This window comes from Hoplias malabaricus, chromosome 12 (genome assembly GCF_029633855.1).
Source record: "Hoplias malabaricus isolate fHopMal1 chromosome 12, fHopMal1.hap1, whole genome shotgun sequence".
Lineage (NCBI taxonomy): Eukaryota > Metazoa > Chordata > Actinopteri > Characiformes > Erythrinidae > Hoplias > Hoplias malabaricus.
In genome coordinates, this window is record NC_089811.1 from 18,878,884 (window position 1) to 18,897,721 (window position 18,838).

An 18,838-nucleotide genomic window follows, 5' to 3' on the forward strand; every position below is an offset into this window, starting at 1 on the left:
TATTACACTTTGAGGCAGAGTATTTAAATGAGGATCCTATGGTATTAATAAGTTCAGAGAGCATTACTGTGCTTAGACATGTAAGTTCTGGATGATACTCCACTACATTTCATCCCAAATGTATTGAATGGTGCTCTATGTTTCTGCAAATGCAATTTCACACACAAAACCCAATGCAGAGAGGTTTTATTAACCTCTAGCTGATTCTGGGCATTGGACATGGTGATCTTAGTCTCATACGCAGCTGCTTCAGACTGTCAGTTCCTATTGCTGATGGTATTTGACAGCAAAATCTGCAGTGTGCCCATTAAAATAGTTTAATTTAATTAGAAGGCTTTCCTGCAAACATCTGGCACAAAATATTTTAAACATTACTATTAATTAGAAGTAAAGGCCCAGAAAGAGAAATGTGGGTGAGATATGTTATTACTTCATGTGGAAGGAATGTATATATTTCAGTCTAGTTATTTCAATATGTTCATTTTTCAGTGTAAACCTTGCAAGATGTTTAAACCCATACAGCCCCTTCTACTGCTTTCTAGAAAATTTGCACCAAGTTTATTGTTTTACTTGAGACTGGATACAGAGTTACTTTGTGTACTCAGAGATGAAGTTCATTCAAACTTTATGGTATTTAATGTGATCAACTGTGCTTTGCTTTATGTTTTTTTATAATTATGTTATAATTATATATAATTAATATTATAAATATTAAGTTTTCTAAGTAGGCTAACATTCTTTAACACCAGCATTTACCATTACCAGTGATGAAAGTTGTGTTTCATTATATAGCACCATTATAATCATATGCGGCATTGGTGTTATGTCTGTCTACAGCAATATGTATGCTTGTTTAATTTAGAATTTACTACTTTTTAAAATCTCTAACATTTCTTTGTACATTATATTTACTCAATATTTGCCTGCAGTTGATATCAGTGAGGTCCTAATGTTGGATTGATTAGCTCTGGATCACAAATTTCAATATGATAATAAATGGTGCTCCATCCCTCCAGAGAACAAAGTTCCAGTCTCTACGGCACAGGGGCATTATGCCCCTCTAGCTAATTCTTGGCATTGGGAATGGTGGCAAAAGACTCACTTGTGGCTGCTCTGGAGCATCTTATTGCATTGGCAATGATTTCTAAGGAGACTATACAACAGTGTACATTTGAACACCAAAGTTAGCAACATGAACATGTAAATATTACCATGATTTTGGATGATTGCTGCCTACTCGAATATTCCAAAAGTTAAATGCAGTCTTATATTTTTAAGCTTCAGATAGTTGGATCTCACTATGAAATCAGTATTTTATTTATTAAGATTATAATAATAAAATAATTATATAATGATAATGATATCTGAAGAAAAAGCACACACCCAAACACACACACATATATAGTCACTCTTCAAAGAAAAATATTAATCTCCATCATTTCAAATCAACAGCTGTCCTTCATATTGTGTGAAATCTTTCATGATGAATGGACCAATAGAAATGAGCAAAAATACATGGAATAAAATCTTTTTACATTGAAATTATACACAGTGTGCTTAATTTTATTTATAATTTGTTTATTTACTTTTATACATTTTATGGAACATGGAAGTGGTAATATACATGGGTGGAAGAAAGCAAACAAAGCATGCAGAGAAACAGATGGACTACAGTCTGTAATGTAGAAGAACACACAGACTGCTGCTGTATAGTCAATAGAGCTAAGAGAATGGCCAGTGACTGAAGAAACAAGTAGGTGGTCATATTATGGCTGATGTATAGCCCTCTGATTTACAGTTACACTGTCCAGGGTGTGTTCCTGCCAAGTGCCGAGTGATTCCAGGATGCTTTTAGACTCACTGCGACCCTGAACAGGAAGCAGTTACAGAAGATAGATATATAGATAGATAGATAGATAGATAGATAGATAGATAGATAGATGGTTCTACAAAGGTTCTTTAGTAAAGGAAATGGATTGATATAGAACGCTAAACACTTTACATGATTAATGGGTTCTTTGCATTGTGAAGAGGTTCTTCAGACTGATATAGAATGTAATATAGTTTTATATAGAAAAAATTTTATTATTTATTTTATATTTTAGAAAAGTGTTCTATATGACACTAAAATGGTTGTTCTGTTGTAATAAGTTTGACATTGTAACAATAAAAGAACCCTTTTTGTGCCATATAGAAGCTTTTCTGAAAGCTGCTAAATAGGACCATTCAAAGAACCCCTTCAAAATTCAAAGAAAACTTGAACCATGCAAAATGTTCTTCAAGTTTTCAGGGTTCTATATAGAAACAATTCCTATTAAAGAACCCTTGTAGAATTATAATTTATTTGATTGAGACACGTTGTGTCTACCAGCACAGCTTCAAGAGGGCAAAGAGGGCTGGGTAGGGCCATGGAAAAAATGAAAAGAGAAGAATGACCTACAAAATGGCCTCCCACGGGCTTCTGGTGTGTATGTTTTTGACCAAATTGACAGAAACATATTCCATGAGTTTGGCATGAGGACCCAACATACTAGCAGGACCTGTGTTCACAGCCCAGCACTGTGCAGCTTGACTGGCATTCGCTAGAGAACTGATGCCTTTGGCACCCCATTCTCTTCATAGATGAGATCAGGTTCAAACTGAGCACATGTGACAGACGTAAAGAACTGTGCAGACGCTGTGAAGACTGTGCAACATCCAGCATAACCAGTTTGGCAGTGGGTCAGTGATGGTCTGGTGACGTATATCCTTGAATGGTGGCAAAAACCTCCGTGTGATAGCCAATGGTACCCTGACTGCTACTTGGTATTAGGATGAAATCCTCAGACACATTGTCAGATGTTACACAGGTACAGTGCTCCCTGGGGTCCTCCTGATGCAGGCCAGACTGTGTAGGCAATTCCTGGATTCCTGACCCTTAAATTCCCCAGACCTCAGTGCAGTTAGAACCTCTGGGACATTATATATGTCAATGCATCTGACACCCCTAGGTAGTGCCACATTATGTCCAGGAGCTGGCCTGATCCTGGTCTGGGAGGACATTCCCAGGACACATCAGAAGCTTGCACAGACATTTTTGAGATTGCACACACTCATGTGAAGGCCGTGAGTCATATTATGACCACATCAGATTTTGATATCAATACAGTGCTCTCCATAATTATTGGCACCCCTAGTTATAAATATGGCGTTACACAGAGGCCTATTTCTCTTACTCTTAAACATGGGAAAGACAAGAGACCACACTGTTCAAGTAACGCAGATGTGTGTAGACTTTCATAAATCAGGCAATGGCTACCAGAAACTAGTCACTCACCTGCAAATGCCCTTATCTACAGTCAGAGCAATCATCAAAAAGTTCAAAACATCTGGAACTGTGACAAACAAGCCTTGAAGAGGATGCAAGTGTATCTTGCCACCACGCACAGTGAGAATGATGGTAAGAGAAGTAAAAAGTACTCCAAAGCTCACTGTAAGGGAATTGAATCAAATGGTAGCATCGTGGGGTTACGAGGTCTCCCAAACAACCATCAGGCGCTATCTAAATGCCAACAAGCTGTCTGGGAGGCATGCACAGAGAAAGCCTTTTCTGAGTTATACTCATAAGCATAAATGGGTGGAGTTTGCCAAGCGGTACTGGGATTTTAACTGGAACCGTTTGCTTTGGTCAGATGAGACAAATGGTCTAAATGGTTCTGGTGTAACACCAAGGATGAGTATGCAGAAATACACCTCATGCCCACTGTTAAGTATGGGGGAGGATTGGTGATGCTGTGGGCCTGTTTCTCCTCCAAAGGACCCGGGAACCTTGTAAGGATACATGGGATCATGAACTCTTTGAAATATCAGTACATTTTGAATCAGAATCTGGTGGCCTCTGCCCGAAAGCTGAAGATGGTCGTCACTGGGTCTTTCAGCAAGATAATGAACCTAAACATGTGGCCAAATCTACTCAAAAATGGTTCACAAGGCACAAAATCAAGCTCCTCTCATGGTCATCTTAGTCCCTAGACCTCAACCCAATAGAAAACCTGTGGGGTGAGCTGAAGAGGAGAGTGCATAGGAGAAGACCCAGGACTCTGGCTGATTTAGAGAGGTTGTGCAAAGAGGAATGGTGGAAGATCTCTCTTTCTGTATTCTCCCATCTTGTGACACATTATAGGAGAAGATTAAAGGCAAAAGGAGGTTGTACAAAATACTAACACCAGGGGCGCCAATAATTGTGGCACACATGATTTCATTCAAAAGATTTATTTCTTAATATGTGATTTTTTTAACCCCTTAACAAGGGGTGCCAATAATTATGGAGGGCGTTGTATATAACTTGGGTTTTCTGTATGATTTGAATGCAAAAAGGCTGAAAATGTTTTTATCGAATTACACATGGGTGATTTCCCTTAAAGGTGATATTCCCTTTGAGTTGCCCCTTAAAGGTGATATTCAGTTTTAATCAAAAAACACTATTTATGAAATCCATAGGATTGTATCAAACCATTTATTAGTTCTCCAGTGTGTTTGCTAGTTAGAAACTTATCTAAAAAAACTTGTTTACTTTTAAAAAACCCAAAAGGGACTCAATCCAATATGCTAGGCTCTCTCTTTGCTCATGGCAGAGAAACAAGTTAGACAATGAAGAGAACTTCAAATTGAAAAGCATGAACTGAAATGAGGATATTTCTCCTCCATATATAGGTAATATTGAGTTCTGTTTGCTGTTTTTGATTACTAAAGGGGGAATTGATGCCAAATTCTAGAGACTGCTAAATGTAATGTTATAATTGAATGTAAATGAAATTGTTAAAAATATAAAAATTTTCTGTTACAAATGAGCCTACCAAGAATCATTGGGCACAAGGTGGGAACACACCCCAGAGGGGGCGCCAGTGCTTTACAGGGTGACACACACTCACACATTCACTCACACACTCACACCTATGGACACTTATTCAGTAGCCAATCCACCTACCAATGTGTTTTTAGACCATGGGATGAAACTGAAGCAACTGGAAACCCACAGAGACACGGGACACACAGACTCCTCACAGACAGTCATCCCGAGCAGGACTTGAACCCACAAACTTCAGGTCCCTGGAGCTGTGTGATTGTGTCACTGTGTCACCACATAATAAAAAAAAAAAAAAATAAAATAAAATAATAATAATAATAATAATAATAACAAATTATATTTCTAAATTACTTTCAATAACCCAAAGACTGTGTATACAATGGGATGAGCATGTAAATACAGCCACAATTAGAAAATAAACAATACTGCAAAGGAAGTCTTTCTGGTCAATCAGCGCTCTGCAAGGAGTACATCAAATTTAGTAGTCCCTACTCTTCTCACTTGGCACCACAGGTGAGCAGGTATTAAAAAAAACCTTCAGGTACCAGCTACCAAATTTGTTATGGAAAATCAAAGAATTCAAGTAAAGTTCACTAGAGCAGTGTAAGTACAATGAAGTGGAAAAGCACAATTAGCATGAAATTCAGCCTGTGTTCAAGGTTGGCACCCAGATACCACACATTTCTTTGCTCCTTTCAGCAATACCTGCATTTAAGAGCTGAATATACCATACAGTATAGCTATATATGCAGTATGGCTATATTTCAGTCTCTGTCTCTCATTTGCCACAGTGCTATATTTCCATGTTAATTCTGGCAAAAAAAATTCTTTATTATTTTATACGTAAATATTATGGGGTTTTTACAGTGTTTTTTTTAACAGAAAAGTACTGTGACAACAGTTATTCAATGTAAAATTTATGATTGCAAAAAATAATACTGTAATGTCATATACATTTAACCACAGCGGCCATTTTTACAGTAAATTTTACAGATTGTTTTTTACAGTGTACGTTATAAAATATAGTCGTTTTAAAAGAAAAAACATTGATCAGGGGGTTCAGATTTTTTTCCGTATTTCTGCAAAATTTTTCACAGCACTCTCCGCACCTTAAGTCCAGTGTTTGTATTTTTGATGCAGGCTTTAGGACCGAGCGGACTGCTGCAGCAGAACACACACATCGGTCCTCTCTCTCTCTCTCTCTCTCTCTCTCGCGCGCGCGCGCAGGAACCCCCCTTACTCTCTCCCCTCTCAGAGCATCTTTCAGTGGCGGATACCTGCGGAGTCTCTCGTCGCGACCACTGCGCGTTTTGAACCCGCGAAAAGCGCGCGCACTTCAGCATGGGTCCGCCGTAGCTTGAGCGCAAATGAACAGGTGAAGACTAGCGGGAATTAGCGTCTGCGTCTAGCTTCGCTTCGCATGGAGCACTTCAGCGGTGTGAGATGTGACTGATCGGCTCAGGGACTGAACTCCTGAGGAGAAGCGGAGGATCTTGTCATTTCCATTTTTCCCCTTCTTTTTGCGCCGTGATGCTCCTTAGCTGCGTCGTCCCATATCTTCTCACCTTCAACATCATCATTATCATCCACTGAGCCAACTCAGCCGGTAAGCGCGCACTGTAGGGGGCAAAAGTTTGGAGAGCTCGATGCTCTTTTGGGAGGTGGGGGGAGATGCGTGGGCGACGGGGTGGTCAGTGCAGCACTGACATTCTGAGATTTGTTGTGGTCAGAAAAGACTGAAAGCTAAACAAGACCATTAGCCTAAAGAGGATAGAAACGCACGGAGATGTGTGAGGTTAATATGTGAGGTAGAATTCAAATAGGCCATAGTTGTACGCTCATCACTGGATCTGATTCATGCATTTCACATGTGGTCCTTTTCAATATGGGGAGCTTGCGCTCTGTTTGCATGCAGTTTCCTCTAAGCTCCTGTGTGTCGCAGGAGCGCTCGAGATGTGAAGGAGGGGGAATGTGTGTGTGTGCGTGTGTGCGTCTGTGTGTTGGTGTTGGGGGTCTAAAAAAAACAGTTCAGCTCCAAGCCTGACAACAACTTGTGGGAAAACATGTGGTCAACTGTGGTTTGGGATTGGGTAGTTTTATAGTGAGATGCAGGTGGGGGTGAAACTGGCAGAACCGAGCCCGCTGTAATGGAACGACCCCCCCCCCACACACACACACACACTGCGGTCACTGTGTGTGTCTGTGAAAGAGTGTGCAAGTCTGTATTGCGTGCTTGTGTGTGCTCGTGCAAGCTACAAACGAAACACTGACATGTCTGATGATGACACACTAATGTAACCGCTAGATTCCCCCTACGTCACAAACGCTGCCATTCTGTTACAGTTACGATAAAAACAGTCCTTAACGTCACGAGCGTTACTTTTTCCCCACGTCACAAACGCTGATGTGAAGCATGTTACATCATGTGTGTTACTCTTTTGCGACATTTACGTTACAATCGTTACGCTTTCTTGTATGTCATTAAGGTTAGGTCTGTTATTTTGTCATTGAATTTAGGAGCGTTATTGACTGAAAGACATTTAATACAGATACTGCCACTGTGGCGGCATTTTCAGTGCCTTTAGTTAGGGAACAAAACAATATAACATACCACATTCCATCACAGATACATTTTCAGGTTGCAGTATTTACTTATATTTACAGTATTTATTTATATACATATCTTTTTTTTTTACTTTGGTAGTGTAAATAGTGCACCTTTAACCTTCACAGAGGCTAAAAATAGACCAGCAGCCTACATTTTTCCTTTGAGCATCTTGTAACATCTTAGAAACAAGCGCAGTATTTTTTGGGAAGCAGGAACTAAAGCATGGGCGAGAGAGAGAGAGAAAGAGAGAGAGACAGACAGACAGATTGAGAAATAAAGATCGGCATGCAGGGAGAGGATCAGGATTTTAATGGATGATGAAGATTCCATTCGTTGTAAATGTGCTCAAACTGAGTAGATCCACCCCTTCTGACCACCAGCATCTTTCGTGCACCCCCATCCTTCTCTCACTGAGTGTATCTCTTGGAAGCAGCGTGCCATTCTTACAGCAAATATGCGCGCAACCTCCTGGAAACCTGATCAAATTGATTTTGACAGCGTAATTGACTTCTCTTACTGGAGCTGTCACTCACTCAGGCTGAGGAAGTGGGGAGGAACCCCCTCCTTCTACTCGTCTCCATCCTCACCCTCCTTCCTGTATAGAGCTGCAACGCTTCGATTATTTTTCCCTACCCGCATTCCGGCAAACCCCGCCCATGCTGCACGCTCACTGGCTAATAGAGAGGGGTGCAGGTTTAGGGGGTGACAAGTTTCAGGAGGCTATAGGTCACATGCCGATATACAAGTGTAATACAGGATAAACAAAGTACTGCTGCAGCATTTAATTTTTCATTTTGTCAGCTTATGATTAAAATGTTAATATTAACCACAACAAATAATACAATATATTAAAAAATAAATAAAATGTACTACACTGTGTATTTTCAAATGTATACTATATATCAAAGTTGACATTTCGTTTTCTTCTTTCTTTTTTATATCTCAACATTGCTATTATTCCTAACATTGCTAGTATGCTATTATACATGTTTTATCAACTTACCCCTGTATGTGTAGAATATATATATATATATATATATATATGGAATGCTATTAGATTTGGCCACTGGTTCCCAAATTGTGGAAGCAGCAAATGGTAGCATGCCAAATTATTGCCTTGAAATATTTACTCCACAATTTATTCATAACTGAAAATCTAAAGTTTTTATGTAAATCTAAAGTTGTATGTAAATTGCATAATGTTTCACAGTTTTTAAATTATGCCCCAGAAGGACTAAATCCAGAGGCAAACAGAGAAAAACTAAGCGAGAATTCTGTACACGTGACAATAAAATAGAAGAAAATATTCAGCTGAAGGAAAACTTGGCCATTCATCGCATCATTACAGCCCTAAAACAAGGTTTAACACGACGCTGCCCCTCCTTCACCTACAAGCGCGGAGAGCTGCTGTGAGCACCTGCCCCAAGCGCCACGCTGTTTTCACCTGAAGCCAATTATATTAAATTGACCTCTTCTCGTTATTTATTTCTTTAAAAACACTTATTGCCCATAAATTTTATATGTTCTCATGAATATAATATTGTGTTTAAAATATTCAGTTTAGGCCTGGTTACTTGTATTCTCTCTATAATGTTTAGTAATTATTTTAGAAAATTTTGTGTTAAGCATGTAAATTGCAAGTAAATAAAAAGCAACAGAAACATGCAAAAATTCAAGTAAGATTTTGGCTTATGTCCCTGGAACAGAGGAAGAACCAGGAGCGCACAAGCTTCAGTGGTATAAATCATTGGTGGTACTTGGAGGTTTTGGATTGATAACGGGTGGTACTTGGTCTAAAAAGTTTGAGAACCACAGGATTAAGCAATCCCAACATCTTAAATGCAGGATTAATATGACTGCTATTCAATCCCAGTACAGAAGACAGGACTGGACAGAAAATAGGTGTGGGGGGTGGTGGTGATTGTGGTGGGGGTTTAGCAAGGCTGGAGTGACAGTCTCTGCCTGCGGTTAGTTTGGAGATGAGCCACTTTTCCATGTGTGTCAGCTTTCTAGATAGGAAGTGCACTCAAAGAAATTGCTCTCACTAGCAGAAGCCATCACTAGCAGCAGTACAAGCCCTATTAAACTATGCCGAAGAGCCGTGTTTGCTGGCTTTTGGGCTACTGCCTGTGGCTATGGAACAAAAGGTGCTGTCAGCAAATAGGTGAAAAAGATGATTAATTCAAATGTGGGTCTAATGTAGGTTAACAACAATTTCAACTATAAGATAAGAAAAACAACAACATTATAAAGCAACATACTGAAGAGTGTACCTGTAGAGTAGACATGAAACCACAGGAAAATGTAATATCATGATAATTGTGGCCAAAAATGATAGTTTTCAGTACTATTGTGGTATTGTTCTAATGTGCTGAAAAATCATACTAAAATGTACTTATAGACACATTTAAATATTTTTACCACGATTTATATTGAACATCAAAAATTAGCAGCACTATATACCAATTAAATAAAGTTTAAATAAACATAGACCTAAATGGACATTGTAATCGTTGTATTAGGTAAACTGTATAAACCTCAATTATATATATAATAAAAAAGCACATAATTATAATGCCACTTAATGTGGAACGGAGCACTGCAGCGTTTAACGTGGGGCAGGCAGCAAGTTATAATTCTGGCTGGAATGTGTTCTTTTTTTGCCTGAGACAGCTTATGTGTTGTTCAAAATTAAAAAAAATGACTACACTAGCACATTTTTACAGCCAAACATCAGTTATCATATTAGCTTACTTTTCACTCTGGTATGGTGCTCAATCTCACGTCCCAATCCTGATTTAACCTCCTGGTTTTGAGGGCCCTTTATGAGTGAAATCAGGATATGGAGGTAAGATTGTGCGTCACACCATTGCTCTGTCACTGCTCCATGTTTCCCCTGACACAAAACAAACAGTCACATGCTCGGGTTACAGAGCTGCGTCTAGGAGACTGTACCTAAATTTGGTTGATGCTGTAATTTACGTGGGGCTTTTAAACCAAAGTAATTAACATTAAAAGGTATCGCTAACCAACAGGAATGTTAGCAGTGAAATCACTAACCATTTTTTGTCTACTGTAGAGCTAGGTTATTGTTGTCTTGTGTATCTCGTTTTTGTAGTTTTTGCTGCTGTTTCATTATTCATTTAGCTTCAGGAGATAAATATGGCACTGCTCATCTGATAATGTCAACTCAAAAGACATGTTCAATCCTCTGATCCACATTCTTTTTGGTTTCAAAGCCTCCTATGTTTTTTTACAATCTTATACTACTGCTATTTTGGGTTCTCATGAGTACCCATCCTTGGGTACTGAAGGCTAAGGCCAATCAAGGCTAGCACATGCTTGCTCTTAAAGACATGAAGCCATTTAATGCTTTGCCACTGGACAGCTGAAAGCACATAGAGAAGAACAATAACGACCCAACTTTACATCAGCTGAAAGACACCTGTGTTGGCTTACACCTTGCCAGAATGAGCCAGTTATGCTCTTTTTGACACCTGCCCACAGATGGCAGAGAGATTACCAGGGATCAAATTCAAAATCTCCTGATGTTAGGGCCACAGCTTATATAGTCACACCAGCTGGGAATTGATACATTTATCCTCGATAAATATTAATTTTGATTATTAATTTTAATTACAGTGTGTGTGACATCAGATCACACTAGAACTACCATCCTTAAATACACTACACATAACTTTAAACAACACTAGGTAGTAGTTTACCATACATTTGCAGTTTCAAAATAATTGCAATGATTCACTGATCTGTAATAGGGAGAATAAGATCTCTGCCATTGGTACATAGTGTTCTTAAACAACAACAAATAGCACAAGTAATTATTCACTGATGTGACTGCAAGTAAGGCCAGGAACCATGTGGCAGAGCCCTACACCTTAACTCCCTACCAACCCATAAGGTCCTTGAGGTATGCACTTTCCCCTTCAAAAGCCAAATGTCAATGGACATTTGGACAATGTCCTTTATTTCTACAATTACACCCTGCCATTTTCTTGAGCACAACTCTGGCAGTTGTGGTCTTCTGTGTCAATCCTGTCATTTCACTGTCCACCATTACTAAATACTAGCTTTTGGTTTAGCATTGCTTCCTGCCCTGGTTTTAGCTGTAGTATGTTCAGCTCCTCCCCAACTAACCAGTTTGCCCTTGAATGACAGGATGTTTTGCTCAAGCTCCCTCTTCTTTTACTTCTGTACAATAATCTGTAAAAATGAAGAGAGCAACATGCTCGTGACCCTGCAAAGCGTATTTCTGCAGGATTGTAGAATACTAACCAGAACCTGTGCACAAAGGAGTGGCTCCACATGCACCTTATGCTGCCATCTTCCTTTTATGGCCACTCATACTCTGAGAAAATTATTTTAGTTGCACATTGGTTGGCTCCCACCCATCTTAATGTATGAGGCAACATTCCTGGCAATAGCAGCAACATAGTGAAGCCAGTGTCTAACATTCCACTAAATTGGATGCTCCTGATGACACAGATGAGCCAAAGCCTCCTACAGTAGCCCAGGCTTCCCACCACTGGCTCACATGCAAGGGTCAATATTGCCTTGTGTCCCAACTTCTTGCAAGTCAAGGAGTCCTGTAAGTGACGTCAGCCACACATGACCCTCACGTAGAGCCCCTGGTGACATCCTGGGCCTGGCCTTCAAAGTTGCATCAAGTCTACTTGACCATTGCACTTGATGGCTGATCCTATCCACTCATTCTTCCCCCACTGCCCCTCCCATAGTCGCTGTCATCAGTGTGGCAATTTTGCAGTTTTTGTCTTCCAGGAGGTCAATTATGGAGTACTTGGCTGTACTCACTGTTTGGTAGCTGGTAACAGGTTCAGTTTCCACTACCATGGCTGCTGCCAATAAGTAGGTGGTGATGTAGCAAAACACAGTCTCTAACTGGAGCAGCAGGCTTTGAAAACCACAACAATGGTGACCGTAACGTTAAGCGTTATTTACTCATTGTGTATTCACATGTTGTTGTTTTTTGGGACAGAGCACAGCTTGGTCATGAATGAGGCATGAATACAAGGAAAATTTGAACACCTTCAAAAGACCGTGCCACAAATTTACAAGCTACCATTTTGATTTGGATTTAAAAAATTGATCTTTACTGTGGCTTGAAGATTTTACAAATTTGTAGTTTGTTGCAGAATGTTGAATTTTGTCACGATTGACAGGTGTCTCTGGTTAATCAGCTCTCTGCAAGGTTTACACCTCATGATTTAGTTCTTACCTGGCTTGTTTGGACCTACAAGCGAGAATGTACCAAGTTCCAGGTACCAGGTAACACATTTGCCTAATGGAAAACAAAAACAAAAGCTAAATAGACGGGAGTAGTGTAAGTAACATGTACTGTGTCACCATCCATCTCAAACAGAGCTGTGTGTCCAGCATTTCTGTGGGGTCTGCTGAGAGATAACTGAAGCTTTTCTATCTCTTAAGAAAGATGCCACTTCCAATTTTTGTGGTAGAAGGTGAAGGAAACTTGTTGCATAAAGGAAGGGTGCATCTTTTAGGACTGGCCCCGAATATTCGGCTGTTCGGATATTCATTCGTTGGGTAGGTATTAGGTTTTTAATTTGGAGATTCAGATATACGTATTTTTGGATAAATGTAGCTATCTACAAAAGCAACGCTTCACCCCACCTGTATTCAGGCTCTACAATGGTTAAAATAACCCACTCTGCTTCCCCAGCACTCCCCCCGTATTCAAGTCCCGAATGAACCCTAAAAGAGCCTAACACCCTACAACAACCTACTTACAACGAAGCGTGGCGAAGTTACAGTTCATTTTGTCAGCTTTATACCTTGAATTAGGCCACACCACAAACTTTAGTTAACTCGTGTACTCTGTGCCCTTAGACAAACCGTGTACGTGAGAGTTAGAGAGCGAGTTAGAGAGCAAGTTAGTGGGAGCTGCAGCACAGAGACAGGATTTTAAAGCAGGCATACATGGACACAGATATTCTAAACGACAAACATCCCCCACAACACACACACACACACACACAGAATATTCAAAATAGACCCAAAGCCCTAAAAATGGTATTTGGGAGCATATTTTTAATCTGGAATTCTTACAACCCTATCAAATAGAGCATGCCAGATCACAGGGGGTAACACCAGAAAATGAGGCATATGTTCACACTTGACCAACATATCACACAACTACCTCAGTCTTTATGCACAACAACTACAGAAACATGCCTGTAAACAAAGTATAATTACTTCAACAGCATATAACCCGGTAAAGTTCCTAAGTCCTTTACCGGGCTGACATCAAGGTATGCTGGAAGCAATTTTGCATGGACTTGTGCATTAGTATAATATGTATGCTGATGCAGTCCTTCAGACTGAGGAGAATGAAAATGAGCAATTCCGAAGTCAAAAAGGGTTTTCATCAGAAACCCATAAGAAGCAAATTCTGCAATGGCAAAAAAAAAAAAACGATCACACTAGTTCAAATATATATGCTTGTGAGAAATATTCTATTACAAAGGGGCTAAGCCAGTAACTAAAAATTAAGGAAAAGGCCTTTTAAATCACCTTTTATGATAGAAAGGTGCTTGTCAGCATTCTAAATCAGAGTGATCTTGACCCTTTTATGTCAGAGCTGACTCAAAGACGATTGCATTTCAGAGTCAAAGTAGGTGTGTTAGAATGAAGAAACACTATAGTGAGGAGTGAAGTTAGTCTCCTAGTGCCGCAGGACCAGGCATGATCTCGTAATGATAATGCCTGTGGAATGTCATGCGAAATATGAGGCTAAATATGGATGGGAATGTAGACTTATTATGGTGGGCACAAACTAAGTAGGAAATATCTGATGGAGCACAAAGTTGACAACTGTGTGCTTAAAGCTGGGGTAGGTGATTTGGTGATTTGTGTGGGTGGGGTTGGAAAGAAATCTTAATAAAAAGTACAACCCTTTTCTTTCAATCCTCCTTCCAAAGCCAACCCCCCCAATTTACACATGAATGTATACACAGAGATTAGTAAACACAGAGAGTGCACTGCAGAGAGAAAAATCTTTGTCATACCTATAAAGAGTTTTTATACTGTCTATTACTTGTTTAATAATACATTTTATTTGTAATAATAATGTTTAAACTTCCCCAAACTAACAAGTGCGTGCTAAAAGTTCCTCACTATTCCATTCCACATTAAAAATCGACTAAGTCCTTAAACAGTGAAGTAGTTACAGGAGCTTGGACAAAACTACTACACAATTTAAGGTGACACAAAGATTCAACCTGTAGAATAAACAGCTATTTTTAAGCCTGGACTGGCTCTGCCTATAAATAAACACAAATAAGCAAGCAAGCGACACCAACTCGTGTCTTGTTTAAAGCAGATTATTATTATATATATATATATATATATATATATATATATATATATATATATATATATATATATATATATATATACATACATACATACATACATACATACATATTATGGCAAGCCAAACAGGAAATATTAAATGAACTTTGATATATATAGAATGAACACTGATATATATAGAATGAAAGCTGATATATATAGAATGAACTTTGATATATATATAGAATGAACATTGATGTACAAACCGGATTCCAAAAAAGTTGGGACACTAAACAAATTGTGAATAAAAACTGAATGCAATGATGTGGAGATGGCAAATGTCAATATTTTATTCATAATAGAACATAGATGACAAATCAAAAGTTTAATCTGAGTAAATGTAACATTTTAAAGGAAAAATATATTGATTCAAAATTTCACAGTGTCAACAAATCCCAAAAAAGTTGGGACAAGAAGCAATAAATGGCTGGAAAAAGGAAATTGAGCATATAACGAACAGCTGGAAGACTAATTAACACTAATTAGGTCAATTGACAACATGATTGGGTATAAAAAGAACTTCTCAGAGTGTCAGTGTCTCTCTGAAGCCAAGATGGTAAGAGGATCACCAATTCCACCATTGTTGCGCAGAAAGATAGTGCAGCGATACCAGAATGGTGTTACACGGCGTAAAATAGCAAAGACTTTTAAGTTATTATCATCAACCATGCATAGCATCATTAAAAGATTCAGAGAATCTGGAACAATTGCTTTGCGTAAGGGTCAAGGCCGTAAAACTCTACTGGATGCTCGTGATCTCTGGGCCCTTAAACGTCACTGCACCTCAAACAGGAATGCCAATGTCAAGGAAATAACAGAATGGGCTCAGGAATACTTCCAGATAGCATTGTCAGTGAACACAATCCACCGTGCCATCAGCTGTTGTGAGCTGAAACTCTACAGTGCAAAGAGGAAGCCATTTCTAAGCAAGCTCCACAAGCTCAGACGTTTGCACTGGGCCAGGGGTCAAAATGGAGTGTGGCAAAATGGAAGACTGTTCTGTGGTCAGATGAGTCACGATTTGAAGTTCTTTATGGAACACTGGGACGCCATGTCATCCAGACCAGAGAGGACAAGGATGACCCAAGTTGTTATCAACACTCTGTTCAGAAGCCTGCATCACTGATGGTTTGGGGTTGCATGAATGCTTGTGGCATGGGTAGCTTGCATGTCTGGAAAGGCACCATTAATGCAGAGAACTATGTTCAGGTTCTAGAACAACATATGCTCCCATCTAGACGTCATCTCTTTCAGGGAAGACCCTGCATTTTTCAACAAGATAATGCCAGACCACATTCTGCAGCAATCATAACATCATGGCTACGTAGGAGAATGATCCCAGTACTGAAATGGCCAGCCTGCAGTCCAGATCTTTCACCTATAGAGAACATTTGGAGCATCATAAAGAGGAAGGTGTGACAAAGGCGGCCCAAGACGATTGAACAGTTAGAGACATGAATGGGAGAGCATTCCTATTTCTAAACTTGAGAAACTGGTCTCCTCTGTCCCCAGATGTCTGTGGAGTGTTGTAAGAAGAAGGGGGAATGCCACACAGTGGTAAAAAATGGCCTTGTCCCAACTCTTTTGGGATTTGTTGACGCCATGAAATTTTGAAACAACATATTTTTCCCTTAAAATGATACATTCTCTCAGTTTAAACTTTTGATCTGTGATTTGTGTTCTATTCTGAATATAATATTAGATGTTGGCATCTCCACATCATTGCATTCGGTTTTTATTCACAATTTGTTTAATGTCCCAACTTGTTTGGAATCCGGTTTGTATATAGAATGAACTTTGATATATATATATATATATATATATATATATAATGAATGCTGATATATATAGAATGAACATTGAACACAGTTGTCTTTTTGGGGCAAATTTCGGGCATGTCATTATTGCTCCGGTCGGTAAACGTGTTGCTGCTGCTGAGCGAGAGAGTGACTGTCTCGTTTCCGAAGGCTTTACTGCTATCTGTTTATAGTTGCCATGGAGGCAACTTCAAAATATTTCAAAATAAGAGCGGACAGCGCGATTGAAAAAAAATCATAATTAAAAAAAAAAAACTTTTCAAAACAGCTCTCGGGCCAGAAATAGATGCCCAATAGGCCTAAAAAGGCTCGGAGGCCACTATTTGAGTATGGGGGATATAGAATGAACGCTGATATATAGAGAATGAACTTTGATATATATAGAATGATCATGGCATTCCCTTGGCCCAATACTTGTGCTAGATGGCGCGTCACTGCCAAGGATTTCCGAACCATTCTGGAGGACCATGTGCATTCAATGGTTCAAACATTGTATCCTGAAGGAGATTCCATGTATCAGGATGACAATGCATGAATATACACAGCAAGACTGGTGAAAGATTGGTTTGATGAACATGAAAGTGAAGTTGAACATCTCCCATGGCCGGCACAGTCACCAGATATAAATATTATTGAGCCACTTTGGAGTGTTTAGGAGGAGCGAGTCAGGAAACGTTTTCCTCCACCAGCATCACGTAGTGACCTGGCCACTATCCTGCAAGAAGAATGGCTTAAAATGCCTCTGACCACTGTGCAGGACTTGTATATGTCATTCCCAAGACGAATTGACACTGTATTGGCCGCAAAAGGAGGCCATAGTCAGATCTGCCGGAGTCATTAGCCACACTCTGGAAATTTTCATATTTTCTACTTTACAAACACAAAACAGTTCAAAACTTATTCCATCCCTTTACATTTTTCCGAGTAAATGACTGCCCACCTGTCTGTCTGGACACTGATGGATGACTGTCGAGACCCTCCTCCATGCTTCAGACCAGCTGCCCACGCTCCAGCAACCACCAAGTGCCTTGAAGCTGTCCCTACACTGAAGTTCTCATGGACTACTAACTATCATCACCAGTAGATTGACCAGTGGAGGATGGGTCACCCCTTGTGAGCCTTGGTTCCTCCCAAGGTTTCTTCCTCAGCTGGGGGAATTTTTCCTTGCCACTGTCGCCCCTGGTTTGCTCACTTGAGGGTTTTACATTTGTTTTTACATTTCATGTCAAATCTTTGTCTTACTGGAATTCTGTGAAGCTGCTTTGTGACAACATCAGTTGTGAAAAGCGCTATATAAATACATTTGATTTGAATTAAAAAGGAGGCCCTACACCACACTAATACATTATTGTTGTCTAAAACCAGGTGTTTTAGTTTCATTGTCCAACCCCTGTATGTCAGCTTTCATTCTATATATATCAGCGTTCATGCTATATATATCATTCATTCATTCATTCATTATCTGTAACCGCTTTTCCAATTCAGGGCCGCGGTGGGCCCAGAGCCTACCTGGAATCATTGGGCGCAAGGCGGGAATACACCCTGGAGGGTACGCCAGTCCTTCACAGGGAAACACAGACACACACACACACACATTCACTCACACACTCACACCTACAGACACTTTTGAGTCGCCAATCCACCTGCAACGTGTGTTTTTGGACTGTGGGAGGAAACCCACGCGGACACGGGGAGAACACACCAACTCCTCACAGACAGTCACCCGGAACGGGAAACGAACCCACAACCTCCAGGCCCCTGGAGCTGTGTGACTGCGACACTACCTGTGTTGCCCATATACATATACATATATATATATATATATATATATATATATATATATATATATATATATATATATATATATATATCAGCGTTCATTCTATATATATCAAAGTTCATTCTATATATATATCAGCTTTCATTCTATATATATCAGCTTTCATTCTTTATATATCGGCTTTCATTCTATATAGATCAGCATTCATTCTATATATATCAGCTTTCGTTCTATATATATCAAAGTTCATTCTATATATATCGGCTTTCATTCTATATATATCAAAATTCATTCTATATATATCAGCTTTCATTCTATATATATCAAAGTTCATTCTATATATATCAGCGTTCATTCTATATATATCAGCATTCATTCTA

At 39.4% G+C, this 18,838-nt stretch overlaps 1 protein-coding gene across 3 annotated transcripts in view; it reads left to right on the forward strand.

The window, feature by feature from the left end:
* The first annotated feature begins 6,118 nt into the window (after positions 1 to 6,118).
* il1rapl1a (interleukin 1 receptor accessory protein-like 1a) overlaps positions 6,119 to 18,838 on the forward strand; it is a 234,232-nt gene continuing 221,512 nt past the window's right edge. For all 3 annotated transcript variants that reach the window (XM_066641201.1, XM_066641202.1, XM_066641203.1), the window contains exon 1: positions 6,119 to 6,452. The gene's annotated coding sequence lies outside the window, so the exon portion shown is untranslated. The remainder of the gene's footprint in view (positions 6,453 to 18,838) is intronic.